At 43.1% G+C, this 14,914-nt stretch overlaps 1 protein-coding gene and 1 non-coding gene across 4 annotated transcripts in view; one reads left to right on the forward strand and one right to left on the reverse strand.

Annotated features, from left to right (window-relative positions):
- The window catches only part of LOC126259302 (protein slit), an 839,566-nt gene that overhangs the window by 529,518 nt on the left and 295,134 nt on the right, over positions 1 to 14,914 (forward strand). The window lies entirely within an intron of this gene.
- Positions 10,120 to 10,193, reverse strand: Trnat-ugu (transfer RNA threonine (anticodon UGU)). The gene has a single exon. It is a non-coding gene; the product is annotated as a tRNA-Thr (tRNA).

The raw sequence follows: 14,914 nt of genomic DNA on the forward strand, positions 1-14,914 counted from the left end.
GCTAGGTCATTTATATATGTTGTGAAAAGCAATGGTCCCATAACACTCCCCTGTGGCACGCCAGAGGTTACTTTGACTCTAGACGTCTCTCCATTGATAACAACATGCTGTGTTCTGTTTGCTAAAAACTCTTCAATCCAGCCACACAGCTGGTCTGATATTCCGTAGGCTCTTACTTTGTTTATCAGGCGACAATGCGGAACTGTATCGAACGCCTTCCGGAAGTCAAGAAAAATAGCATCTACCTGGGAGCCTGTATCTAATATTTTCAGGGTCTCATGAACAAATAAAGCGAGTTGGGTCTCACACGATCGCTGTTTCCGGAATCCATGCTGATTCCTACATAGTAGATTCTGAGTTTCCAAAAACGACATGATACTCGAGCAAAAAACATGTTCTAAAATTCTACAACAGATCGACGTCAGAGATATAGGTCTATAGTTTTGCGCATCTGCTCGACGACCCTTCTTGAAGACTACCTGTGCTCTTTTCCAATCATTTGGAACCCTCCGTTCCTCTAGAGACTTGCGGTACACGGCTGTTAGAAGGGGGGCAAGTTCTTTCGCGTACTCTGTGTAGAATCGAATTGGTATCCCGTCAGGTCCAGTGGACTTTCCTCTGTTGAGTGATTCCAGTTGCTTTTCTATTCCTTGGACACTTATTTCGATGTCAGCCATTTTTTCGTTTGTGCGAGGATTTAGAGAAGGAACTGCAGTGCAGACTTCCTCTGTGAAACAGCTTTGGAAAAAGATGTTTACTATTTCAGCTTTACGCGTCTCATCCTCTGTTTCAATGCCATCATCATCCCGGAGTGTCTGGATATGCTGTTTCGAGCCACTTACTGATTTAACGTAAGACCAGAACTTCCTTCTGTCGACAGCAGATGCTCCATAGCCTTTGCACAAGATTTTGTGCATATTCTTCACAGTTTCTTTCTCTACAGTGAGAAATCAATGATGGCACGTTGCTTGCAACGTACATCACCTACAGACGTCATTTTGAAACTGTCCTGCAGCTCACTATCTGTCTGAAGTGACGCAAACTTTGCGCGCTCACTCAGGAGACATAAAATAACACGTACGTAACGTTTGGCATTCGTAGCATAGCATTGTTTTCGGCTGAGAAAAGAATATGCGGTGTATTACTTCCTGGGCAACCCTCGTAAACGAAGTGGGTTAAGATCAAATATTAAATGATTGTACCATATCTAAGTACGGTAGATACGTATTGACGGATAAATTATGTTCTGGGGACCTAACAGGTAGCAATGGAAGGGAGCGGGGGTGAAGGGTAGAAAGGTAGAATATATTCTCATCGAACTACAGACCTATATCATTGACGTCGGTTTGCAGTAGGGGTTTGGAGCATATACTGTATTCAAACATTATGAATCACTTCGAAGGGAAAACCGAGCGAGGTGGCGCAGTGGTTAGACACTGGACTCGCATTCGGGAGGACGACGGTTCAATCCCGCGTCCGGCCGTCCTGATTTAGGTTTTCCGTGATTTCCCTAAATCGCTCCAGGCAAATGCCGGGATGGTTCCTTTCAAAAGGGCACGGCCGACTTCCTTCCCCATCCTTCCCTAATCCGATGAGACCGATGACCTCGCTGTCTGGTCTCCTTCCCCAAAAACCAACCAACCACCTCGAAGGGAACGATCTATTGATTCGTAATCAGCATGGTTTCAGAAAACATCGTTCTTGTGCAACGCAGCTAGCTCTTCATTCGCACGAAGTAATGGCCGCTATCGACAGGGGATCTCAAGTTGATTCGGTATTTCCAGATTTCCGGAAAGCTTTTGACACCGTTCCTCACAAGCGACTTCTAATCAAGCTGCGGGCCTATGGGGTATCGTCTCAGTTGTGCGATTGGATTCGTGATTTCCTGTCAGGAAGGACGCAGTTCGTAGTAATAGACGGCAAATCATCGAGTAAAACTGAAGTGATATCAGGTGTTCCCCAGGGAAGCGTCCTGGGACCTCTGCTGTTCCTGATCTATATAAATGACCTGGGTGACAATCTGAGCAGTTCTCTTAGGTTGTTCGCAGATGATGCTGTAATTTACCGTCTAATAAGATCATCCGAAGGCCAGTATCAGTTACAAAGCGATTTAGAAAAGATTGCTGTATGGTGTGGCAGGTGGCAGTTGACGCTAAATAACGAAAAGTGTGAGGTGATCCACATGAGTTCCAAAAGAGATCAGCTGGAATTCGATTACTCGATAAATAGTATAATTCTCAAGGCTGTCAATTCAACTAAGTACCTGGGTGTTAAAATTACGAACAACATCAGTTGGAAAGACCACGTAGATAATATTGTGGGGAAGGCGAGCCAAAGGTTGCGTTTCATTGGCAGGACACTTAGAAGACGCAACAAGTCCACTAAAGAGACAACCTACACTACACTCGTTCGTCCTCTGTTAGGATATTGCTGCGCGGTGTGGGATCCTTACCAGGTGGGATTGACGGAGGGCATCGAAAGGGTGCAAAAAAGGGCAGCTCGTTTTGTATTATCACGTAATAGGGGAGACAGTGTGGCAGATATGATACGCTAGTTGGAATGGAAGTCATTAAAGCAAAGACGTTTTTCGTCGCGGCGAGATCTATTTACGAAATTTCAGTCACCAACTTTCTCTTCCGAATGCGAAAATATTTTGTTGAGCCCAACCTACATAGGTAGGAATGATCATCAAAATCAAGTAAGAGAAAGGTTTAGGTGTTCGTTTTTCCCGCGCGCTGTTCGGGAGTGGAATGGTAGAGAGATAGTATGATTGTGGTTCGATGAACCCTCTGCCAAGCACTTAAATGTGAATTGCAGAGTAATCATGTAGGTGTAGATGTAGATGTAGATGTCATCATATCGAGGTCACTTATTTCCCTCATTTGCGGGTCTGCAAAACTAAGATCGAGCAGCTGAGTCCCTACTCTCTATGGCCCACTACACGCTGTTTCAAAACGATACCGATCCTTCCGCAGCACGTCTTGTAAACCACTGGCGACGCAGTGCGCACACACACCTAGAGAGTGTTTATTTTCCACAAAATCCGTTGTGCGCAGACACGCCTGGGAGGTGTTTATTTTCCATAAAATGTGTTTATACAAAGTGGAATACATGTATTAGTTTCTAATAACACTGCACATTGCCGCGCGGAGTGACCGAGCGGTTTTAGGCGCCATGTCACGGATTGCGTGGCCACTCCCGCCGGTGGTTCGAGTCCTCCCTCGGGCAGTATGTGTGTGTGGGTATTATTTTATTATACTTTCTTTTAATATCATTTTCATACCTCTAATTCTCTGTTGTAGATGAAACACTTCTTAGGCTCCCAACTGTGGACTTACCATCCGTTTCGCATTTGGTGTTGATAACAGTACGATAAGGTTAGAAAGTTATCTGTAGCCAACCTGGTCATAATCCCTTTATTAAATGTAGCCTGGAACTGAAATCCATGCTATTTGCGAGACTTCATACATTCTCCGAAAGTTAGCTGTCAAATTTAAAAACTGGCATACATAAAAATATAAACACTCCTGCTAAGATTGGAATTGTGGGAAGGGAATTGGGGGAGGGGCAGGTTCACGAGCCACATCAACCCCCTCCCACTCCCTCTCCTCTCTTGGATACTACCGTCGTGTGAATAAAACAATCTGTGTATGTGTCGGTGATCAATGATGTTTTGTGACTATTATTCACGTCCCTAACAGTTCCTTACGGATCAGCCTATTACTGTGCGTCGTGAAATCGTGGAGCGGGCGCCGTGCGACCCGACTAATTCGCGAGAGCACGGCAGGGCTTCGCCACCCTCCGACAGCCGCGGGCGCGCGCAGCACTTAGCGCCTGCCCCGGTTCCCACGCCCCCCCCCCCCACCCCCACCTCCCTACAAACCGCCCCCGCCTAGCGCCGGAACAATGCCGCCTGATTGCCAACACGGGCGCCCCTGGCTGCAGCGATGCTGTCAGGGGAATCTCGCACACTACTGTACCTGCTGGACGCCATGTTCTGTAGCCGTGCTCTATTCCACACCAGGTCTCACTCTCTGTGCAGCACAGAATTAAGGGAGATTTGCTTTTGATGAATCACGTAAAGAATATGCGTAAATAAATCCTTGAATATTGCAATAAACATTTTATTTCCAGTCTAACCAACATTATCTCATGCATTTCATTACGGGAGACACAGAAATCATAAATATTCACTGTGCAGTGTTACGTGGCTTTTGCTTAATTACAGACTTACTATTTTATCAGTTGATTTGTTTTCACCACGTAACGCCCGCTGTTTACGTCCTTCTTCGTTGCTGAGCGATGTATCACTTTTCGTTCTGACGCCGCAACGCTTCCTTTCCTATATCTTTACTACTTTATATCTATATAAATGATGAACTATTGGTTTTGGGGTTTGAAACTTTTTAATAACTGTGGAATACTACAGGCATCGGGTCCCACCTAATGTGTCACCCGCCTATACGTTTTACATGAACCTTCAAGACTCGATCGATCTGTTTACAAAGAGAAGGCAGGATATCTGTTCCTTTGACGTTGTCCAACAACGACCTAGGAAGCTCGACGCCCTCGCGGCCCAGGCTCTTCCATGGCTCGCGGCAGTTTGCAGCATTCGTTTTATTCCTTGCCCACTTGCCGCTACGTCGAACTTTCGTGGTGATCGTTGGGCAGCGTCTTCCACGTTATCTGCAACATAAATAAACTTTCTTCACACAGTATTTCTGAAAACCCAAAAACAAACTTAAAGAACATAATAATAATAACTGTTCTTACAATTATTCGTATAAGTCTTGGTCGATTTAATGAGGGGTGGGACAGGCCTAAGGATTGTGACACCACAACTGTTAATGAATTATTTGAAAAATAAAAACATGTACCATCGACCCAATCAAGGCGACTGTTTTCCTTCGTTGTGCCACGCGTTGCCATGTATACCCTGTAGAGTAATAGCTGTCAAATGCTATACACATCTAAATAAGTGTCAATGCATTTCCTTTTTTTAATTTTTAGGTGTTTTCCTTGGCGTCTGAAAGCTAATAACATATTCGAAACTAAGGAGGCTAAAAGTAGCAACGTATCTTCGAATTAAAAATGGAATACTTTTGACTGATTACCAAAACACGTACCAACTATTAGGAAAAATATAATGGAAAACGATTACTTAACTTCGGTCACACGATAAATCAGTCAAATCTAAATTCAACAAAATACCTATGAATTACAATTACGAACAACTTAAATTGGAAAGAACACAAAGAAAATATTGTGGGGAAGACAAACTAAAAACTGCGCTTTATTGGCCGAACACTTAGAAAATGTAACAGTTCTACTAAAGACACTGCCTACACTACACTCATCAAGCACTGCTACCCGGTCTGGGATGCTTGCCAGATAGGATTCACGGACTACACGAGAAAGTTCAAAAAAGCGCAGCACGTTTTGTATTATCGAGAAATAGGGGGGAGACTGTCACTGACATGACACAGGATTTGGGCTGGACGTCATTATAACACAGGCGTTTTTCGTTGCGGCAGAAACTTCTCGCGAAATTTCAGTCACCAACTTTCTATTCCTAATTTTGTTGACGCCGACCTACATAGGGAGAAACGATCATCATAATATAATAAGCGAAATCGAATCCCGCATGGAAGGATTTAGTGTTCGTTTTTTCCGCGATCTGTTCGAGATTGGAATAACAGAGAACTATTGTGAAGGTGGTTCGATGAACTTAAATGTTATTTGCGGAGTATCCATATAGATGTAGAATTTTGTCCATTGTTGTTGTTGTTGTTGTTGTGGTCTTCAGTCCTGAGACTGGTTTGATGCAGCTCTCCATGCTACTCTATCCTGTGCAAGCTTCTTCATCTCCCAGTACCTACTGCAACCTACATCCTTCTGAATCTGCTTAGTGTATTCATCTCTTGGTCTCCCTCTACGATTTTTACCCTCCACGCTACCCTCCAATGCTAAATTTGTGATCCCTTGATGCCTCAAAACATGTCCTACCAACCGATCCCTTCTTCTAGTCTAGTTGTTCCACAAATTCCTCTACTCCCCAATCCTATTCAATACCTCCTCATTAGTTACGTGATCTACCCACCTTATCTTCAGCATTCTTCTGTAGCACCACATTTCGAAAGCTTCTATTCTCTTCTTGTCCACACTAGTTATCGTCCATGTTTCACTTCCATACACGGCTACACTCCATACAAATACTTTCAGAAACGACTTCCTGACACTTAAATCTATACTCGATGTTAACAAATTTCTCTTCTTCAGAAACGATTTCCTTTCCATTGACAGTCTACATTTTATATCCTCTCTACTTCGACCATCATCAGTTATTGTACTCCCTAAATAGCAAAACTCCTTTACTACTTTAAGTGTCTCATTTCCTAATCTAATTCCCTCAGCATCACCCGATTTAATTTGACTACATTCCATTATCCTCGTTTTGCTTTTGCTGATGTTCATCTTATATCCTCCTTTCAAGACACTGTCCATTCCGTTCAACTGCTCTTCCAAGTCCTTTGCTGTCTCTGACAGAATTACAATGTCATCGGGAGGTCTTAAATTAGGCAAAATTCGAAGTGGCTCCTTAAAGGCAATTTGCACGGCATCGCGTAACGATACTGTCTCCGTGCACCACGTAATTTTGTATTGTGAATACGCCAAAACGGTTGCTCTTACATTCAAATGATTGCTGCAAAAATATAATCAGTGTTATCATATCACTGCAACGTTTCAGTCATCAATACTAGTCAATGGTGCAAGTCTAACCTTCTTTCACTGCTGTTTCGTGTCTCCGCGGAAGAGCTCACCAGTAAGGTGACGAATTTTTGTCAACAGGATGTAGACTTAATGAATATGCTCCTATTGTCAACATCCACAGAGAAATCAGTTTTTGGTTTTGTAGCATTGAGGAAAAACAGTTCCATAGAGGGTGAAGGACATTTATCAATTTCGTCGAGTCCCGTCGTAAAATCTTCAATTTAATACGTGATAGAAAGGGTTTCAATTCCGAAACGCTTGCCATATGCTGAGCAAAAATTAAATCTTATATGACAGTACTCCTTCGCAGTGTTTCCGTGTCAGTAAGCTGCCTAGTGAAGTTTCACCTTGCACCTTAGCGGACTAATCGAGAGCTGGTACGCTGTCAGAGATTAATATTCTCCGGTGCGCTGTTAAGGTACATTTCAAATATCATCGAAATGAAAGCTGCAGTATTTACTGTGACGCAACTCTAAAGAAATTTTTCACTTTTCAGGCAGGTAGATAATTCCAGTTTTAACTCATCATGACATTTAATAATTAAATCCGGTTTTGTTGATTACAACTTGAAGTTAGATTGGAAGTGTCTTACGATGACGTGAATCACTGCAGGGGTCCTCGTTAGAGAGAAAGCCACAAGACTGTGTGTGTGTGTGTGTGTGTGTGTGTGTGTGTGTTTGGACGCGCGCGCGCAGCACACCAAGAGTCGCCAATTTGTAGAGGCTTTGAATTAAAGGAGGAGGTTAATACTTAATCTGGTGAGCTCTTATACAATCCATAATAATGTGCAGAGAAAACAAGCTGCGATCGTCAGTTTCCAACTCTGTGAATACAGAGATTGAATCAGAGCATAGGGGAATTAAGCATGCTAAATGGACTCCGGCGTACTCAGTTGCGACGTGGATAAACTGTAAACTAAGTTTCATTCATAGATACTAGAAAAACAGAGTGGATACACGGCGTGCATCTCCACAGACACCGCCGAAGGAGCTGTGTTCAGAGGAGCGCCCCACTAGCAACCAGCTCCAGGGACAAACGGTTTTCTGCTGTTAGGTTTCTCCTTTTTAAGTGTGAAACCTATTGACATTCGTCACACAATGAATGTCCACTATGGAGACGCATTTTTGTCACAGCAGCAGGTTTACGAAATGAATCGTTAATTCTTATTTCGTCCGATGCTGCTTATCTGGATGAGTCTCTCCGTGTCAGTTAGTGTATCATTTGAGCGGTGTCATTCAATGTATCCCTTGAGCTGTGGAATACAGTTCAAGAATTAAATATAATACAGGGTGTTTATAAATGAATATAGGGGTTTTAACGCTTTATAATACTTATTATATTAAACTTACAGTTATAAATGATATGCCAAATGAAAGAGCAACTCACCAGTTTTACCAAGAACCTTATAAATGTTCAATGTGAGCACCATTTGTCACACGGCTCGCATCAAGTCTATAGCCGAGTTCTTCCCAAACGTTAAGTGTGTCTTCAGTGATTGTCGCAACAGCTGCTTCAATCTGGTTCTTTAATTCAGGGAGGTCTGCTGGTAGCGGAAGCACGTACACACTATCATTGATGAAGCCCCAAAGGAAAAAATCGCCTGGCGTTAGGTCGAGTGAACGTGGAGGCCATGCGAAGCAAACCTTGTCATTGGGGCCCCTTGCGGCCTATCCAACGTTTGGGAAGAACTCGGCTATAGACTTGACGTGTGCCGTGTGACAAATGGTACTCACAATGAACATTTATAAGGTTCTTGGTAAAACTGTTTGAGTTGCTCTTTCATTTGACATATCATTTATAACTGTAAGTTTAATACAATAAGTATTATAAAGCGTTAAAACCCCTATATTCATTTATAAACACCCTGTATTATATTTAATTCTTGAACTGCATTAAAAAAATAAGCGTCACGAAACAATCTCTGCCATTACGTTAATGGGGGCAGTTATGCTCCTATCTTTATGAGTTTTCCTGTAAGAGACTTAAGGAAATAAGCGTTTTTATTATATACTGAAGCTGCCATTCACTAAGGAATACAGACATAAGCGCCGAAACGTGTCTATGCAACAAACAATACACAACTGACTTAAATTTAGTGTGCTCTCTGGTCATCTATGCCAACAATATAGGAGATACGATAATACGAAATGTGTGAGAAAAAGTAATGAGAGCGGCAACACTGCGAGTGACCTAGCAACACTGTGTTGTTCTACTTGTGCGGACTGGTTTGCTCATTCCTTCCGGGTGCACAGTCCCAGTTTCAGCTCCGAACAGCGACACAAGGGAGTTGTGTTTTTGTTGTGCGTTATGAAAATGGAACAGCGGAATCGAGACCAACTTTATGCAATCAAGATCTGTGTGGCGAATCTGCGAATGTGAACTTTGAAAAGTTGAAACAGGCCTATGGGGAACATTCCTTACCAAGAAAACAAGCTTTTTGCTGGCATAAACCATTTTTTGGAAGGCCGAGAACACGTTGAAGATGAACCTATCTTAGGGAGACCTTGAACTTCAAAAACCGATTAAAAGGGCGAACTTGGCATGCTCTTGTGAGATCAGACCGACTTTTAACAATAAGTATGATGGATGACCTGCTGAACATAAAAAATTTCACCATGCATCAAATTTTTACAAAAAAATTGCACATGCGAAGGTTTGTGCCACAGAATGGTACCGGAAAACCTCACAACTGAGCAGAGAAACGTGTGCGTTGATCTTCTTTAGAAGATTGCCAATGACCACGAACGGTTCAGTCGTTGATTACTGGTGATGAGCCCTGAATTTTTTACTACGACTATGAGACAAAGCGGCAAAGTGAGGAGTCGCACACAGAGAGATCTACTCAACCGAGAAAAGCTCGAATAAGCAAATCAATGATCAAAACAGTGCTGATTTGCTGTTTGCCAGTAGGGGTATAGTGCTTAAGGAATTTGTTCCACCAGGGCAAACCGTCCACCAAGTGTTTGACAAACATGTCCTTGGAAGGCTCAGGAAAAGGGTGAATCGACTGACACTGGACGTTGCAGACAAGTGGATGCTTCATCGTAACAACGCCCCAAGTTACATGACCGCTTCTGTCACGGTGCTTTTGACATCAAAAGGCATTCCTGTTGCCCCACAACACCGGTATACACGTGATCTCAGTCCTTGTGTCTTCTTTCTATTCCCGAAATTAAGAAAGGTCTTAAAAGGACGTAGTTTGGGACTCTGGAGAACATTCAAAAGAATGTGGCTGACACGTTAAATGACCTAGTAGCTGAAGCCTTTCAGCGGTAAAAATGATGACTGACAACCTCAGCTGCCGACAGGTGTTGTTGTTATACCTCGATGTGGACAGCTGAAAATGTGTGCCCCGACCGGGACTCGAACCCGGGATCTCCTGCTTACATGGCAGACGCTCTATCCATCTGAGCCACCGGGGACACAGATGAATAGCGCGACTGCAGGGACTTATCCCTTGCACGCTTCCCGTGAGACTCACATTCCCAACTGTTCACAATTCTACATATGTATTGTACCTTATAGACATTTTCCCACCCACTCATTACTCGCGCACGCTTTGGCGATTCCCGTAAGAGTTTGGGCAAACTGTGCGCATTCGCACAGACGAAGGTCAATGGCTGGGTAGCCTTTAACTATATATACGAAGACAGTAACTAGTTCTCGAAAGAACAGTTACTGTTGATGACCGTGCAGCTTTTCCCTGGAATAAATGATGACTGACAACCTCAGCTGCTGACAGGTGTTGTTGTTGTGCACGGTCATCAACAGTAACTGTTCTTTCGAGAACTAGTTACTGTCTTTGGATATATTTCAGCGGTACTATCGAGACTCGGCCGGTGTACAGCTCCCGAAGAGAACCACTTAGGTGACAATATTGTTGTTTGAAGAAAATGAAAACTTTGGTAGATAAAAACATCAGTTTCATTACTTTTCACGCACACCTCGTTTTTGTAACTAGTTCCAATAACTGTAAGGTAATTGTTGTGGCGTAACAAGCTAGCTACGCCACACTGAGAAGTAGCCGGAAGGGCACGCGTCAACTCTCGCCGTCTTGTGTTAAGTCTGAAACAGGATACGTGATGAAAGCTATAAAGAAAAGAACGGAGCTTCTCGTATACTTAACTTTAATTTCTTGTTGTACATTGCTCTTGATAATACAAGTGAGACTCTCTCCAGATATGGTTAACTGCGCCTTGCTAGGTCGTAGCCATGGACTTAGCTGAAGGCTATTCTAACTGTCTCTCGGCAATTGAGAGAAAGGCTTCGTACGTGTAGTCGCTAGCAATGTCGTCCGTACAACTGGGGCGAGTGCTCGTACGTCTCTCTAGACCTGCCATGTGGTGGCGCTGGGTCTGCGATCACACAGTGGCGACACGCGGGTCCGACATGTACTAATGGACCGCGGCCGATTTAAAGCTACCACCTAGCAAGTGTGGTGTCTAGCGGTGACACCACAGTAATCATTTGCACTCTCTAGATATCTGCAAAATAAAACAAACCGAATTAAAGTCATTCCAGTGTTCCTAAATGACTTTTACGGCTCTTATTACAATATTTAACACATGTAGATTGCTCGAATAAAAGGAAAGAATATGAGCAGTTTCCATATACATCGTATATGGCAGAAAAGTGGACAGGATACACTCAAAAACAAACAAATGTCTCAGAAATGGATACGGAAAATGATACACGATACACTTTTGTTCTGTCAACAAATTGCGGAAGAGAGGAAGTTACATCTACCCGGCGATGTCTCCATATTTCTAGCTGAAACATTCGTTGTTATACAGGCAATAAGATACGCAGTATCCATCAAAATCCTCAACACAATATTAATTGACGACTTACGAAGCGTTCTGAAATCAATTAGTTGCAGGAATTCGAACAAACGAACTACTAAATAAATCCTCATACAAATAAGGCTGGTCAAATTATAGAATTTTTGTGGATTTAAATGTCATTCCAGCATTAAAAACAATGACAAAGCAGATCATCCACTGACGAGAGTTGCATTTAGCAGTGGAATACATCTGGATATAAAACTCACAAATGCAGATTACGTCCTGAAAATAAAACAACAAGCGAGTCTTTCGTCGCAGAAGAATGGAACGAAAGTCAAAGCACATGAGGTTGTAGCTATGCCTGTATAGAGCCATTAATCCGAGGCAATGATAGTTTATAAATTCCATATATGCAAGGAACATAGTAGCATCTATTTTAAGTATGCATCTCAATCATGAATCTTCTCCCGCCCACTTGCATGAAAGCGGCGTGTTGGATACACCCTACTGTCACTGTTATGGAGTAACAATTGCTGATACAAATCACATCCTATTAAGTGCAGTCTCTGTGACGAAGGCAGAGTCAAATTTTTGAAGGAGATTTGGTCACTGACAGTCACATAGCACTACCCTTGTTCCTGGGGATACGAGGCCTGTTCAGAAAATAAGCTCCGATTGATTGCCAAATTGAAACCACAGTGAACATCAGAAATGTTTTACTTGTAACAATTAGCTACACCTTTCAGCTACTTCTCTACGTAGTCGCCGTTCTGACTTAGACTTTTGTCATAGCGTTGTACCAACTTTTCAATAGCCTCATCATAGAAGGCAGCCGCCAGTGCTTTCCGCCAATTCTCCACGCTGGCCTACACCTCGTTGTCTGTGTCAAAATGTTGTCTTCAAAGACAGCGGTTCATGTGACCAGAGATGAAACTCAGGGGGAGACAATTGCGGACTGTATTGTGGGTAATCTCACATTTCCATTTGAAAACGATGCAGGAGCATCTTCATTGCCCCTGCAGAATGCGGCTGAGAATTGTCTTGAAGAAGAAACAGCACGACAGTTATGTAATGTTAGCTGCATAGCTTCAGGCGAAATTTCTCACCAGGCCCTCGTACTTGGCGGCAGACACTATTTTCTAGACATCTTTACGCACTCACTGCGAGCTCAGAAATGAGAAGAGCGACGTGATGCTAACTGGGGTTATACTAGAGACACTACCCAACACATCTGTGCAAAGCTTTATCGGATTTTCATAGTCGTTTCCATTTCGCGACCGATCGGAGCTTACTTTCTGAACGCCCCTCGTACAACCAGAAGGGCATGTGATGCCACATCCAAGCACAAGAAAACATCAAAATCTAGAAGGAATGATGAGCTTAATTCGTGAACTGAATTACTGCTTCAACATAAACGAGTGATTAGCTGCCAGCTGTATCTAGTTGTCTAACAGAGAAAATATGACACATTCAATGTGTAGACAAATTTATGAATGTATGCCCTAAAATGTATGTGCGATGAAGATCATATATTACGTTGCTGTGTTTTTCGATCTTCTCAAACTGTAATGGCAAAAAATGTATGTATGCTAGAAGCCAGTGATAATTTTTTAAAAAATCTGGCAGCGGAAAATACAGCTTGCCTGCGAGTGCAAGGGCTGTCGGCCCTTACTGGCACAAGTTCATTATCATAAATTCTAAAATTCTGACAATACCTAAAACAAAAATGCAATTCCTGATTTGACTTACTTTCTTTAAGTCACCACCATAAACTAAATAACAAGCTGCTAACTGCCAGTGATCTCCGGTAGTTATAAAGTTTCAACATGAAAAAAAAACAGTCAAGCTGCGTCCATGAAACTTCCTGGTGTCTTAGTCCGTATCTACACATTCACTCTTCAATGGATCCCTTGGCAGAGGCCTTAGTTATAGATGTCTGCATCTTGACTCTTCGGGGAACATTGCATCTCGAAAATCACCCCCTAGTTAGTCGGAAAATGCCTGCAATGCAATGGTTTTTTCATCCGAGGAAGTAAAGGAAGTCACTAGGTGTATTGGTAGTAACGGGAGTGAAGCAAAATTTGAAGCCCACAAGGATGTAGCATGTGTAGAGTGAGGTGGGACTTTGTTGGCGTACAAAAACACCTCCATGCTGAGTTTCCTGCAATAATTCGTCTCGACAGCTGTTCGTTATCTCGTCAGATTTTAGTGGTGTGCTCGTTGGAGGCCTGGCCGTTAAGAGAGTACTCTGTTAGCACTACACGAGTAAAGCCCACATTCTTTTAAGATCGAGCTCCCATGTTTAAAACAGCTTGAAACGTCTGAATGACCTGACGTGTTAAATATTTTAGGCATGTAAGCCAGAAAAAGTTTGTGAAGGGTTTGAAGTTATGCTTGAATTCTGATGGAATTCCCTAAGTGCTCTCAATTTCAAACAATAGAGGATTATAGTCTGGATAATTTACGCTCCATTTTAAGTAAAATTACACTACTTTCCATTAAAATTGCTACACCAAGAAAAAATGCAGATGATAAACGGGCATTCATTGGAAAAATATATTACACTAAAACTGACATGTGATTACATTTTCACGCAATTTGGGTGCATTGATCCTGAGAAATCAGTACCCAGAATAACCACCTCTGGCCGTAATAACGGCCTTGATACGCCAGGGCATTCAATGAAACAGAGCTTGGATGGCGTGTACAGGTACAGCTGACCATGCAGTTTCAACACGATACCATAGTTCATCAAGAGTAGTGACAGGCGTATTGTGACGAGCCAGTTGCTCGGCCACCATTAACCAGACGTTTTCAATTCGCGAGAGATCTGGAGAATGTGCTGGCCAGGGCAGCAGTCGAACATTTTCTGTATCCAGAAAGGCCCGCACAGGATCTGCAACATGCGATCGTGCATTATCCTGCTAGTCCATGACTGATTTTCATTTTCTCTTCTCACGTTTTCTTTCTGATACACCGGTCACTCAGACTGGTTTGATCCCACAGCAAGCTTCAGCATCACGTCGTATACTTGCACCGACTCACGACGGATTGTTGTAACGTTGTTGACCTACAACGCAGAAAACCACTGACTTCGTGAACGGAATGTACTCCTCTTACGGCGTGCTATCGTACTGGTTGGCGGGGGATTCAGTGCGTAACAGGCGCGCTGACGTGCGCCGAAAACAACACAAAAAAAATCAAGTACGAAACTTCATTTCGAGGAGGTGATAATACTGTAGTAGTACAGTGAGAACTGTGTGGTAAGCTTTGGTCAAACGTGCGTACGGCAGAAATGAGACGCGTGGTCCGTGGAGTCCTGCGGCTACGCTGGCGCAGACGTCCGCCCCCTCTCCTCC

The sequence above is a fragment of the Schistocerca nitens genome, chromosome 5, assembly GCF_023898315.1.
Source record: "Schistocerca nitens isolate TAMUIC-IGC-003100 chromosome 5, iqSchNite1.1, whole genome shotgun sequence".
In the NCBI taxonomy this organism is placed as follows: Eukaryota; Metazoa; Arthropoda; class Insecta; order Orthoptera; family Acrididae; genus Schistocerca; species Schistocerca nitens.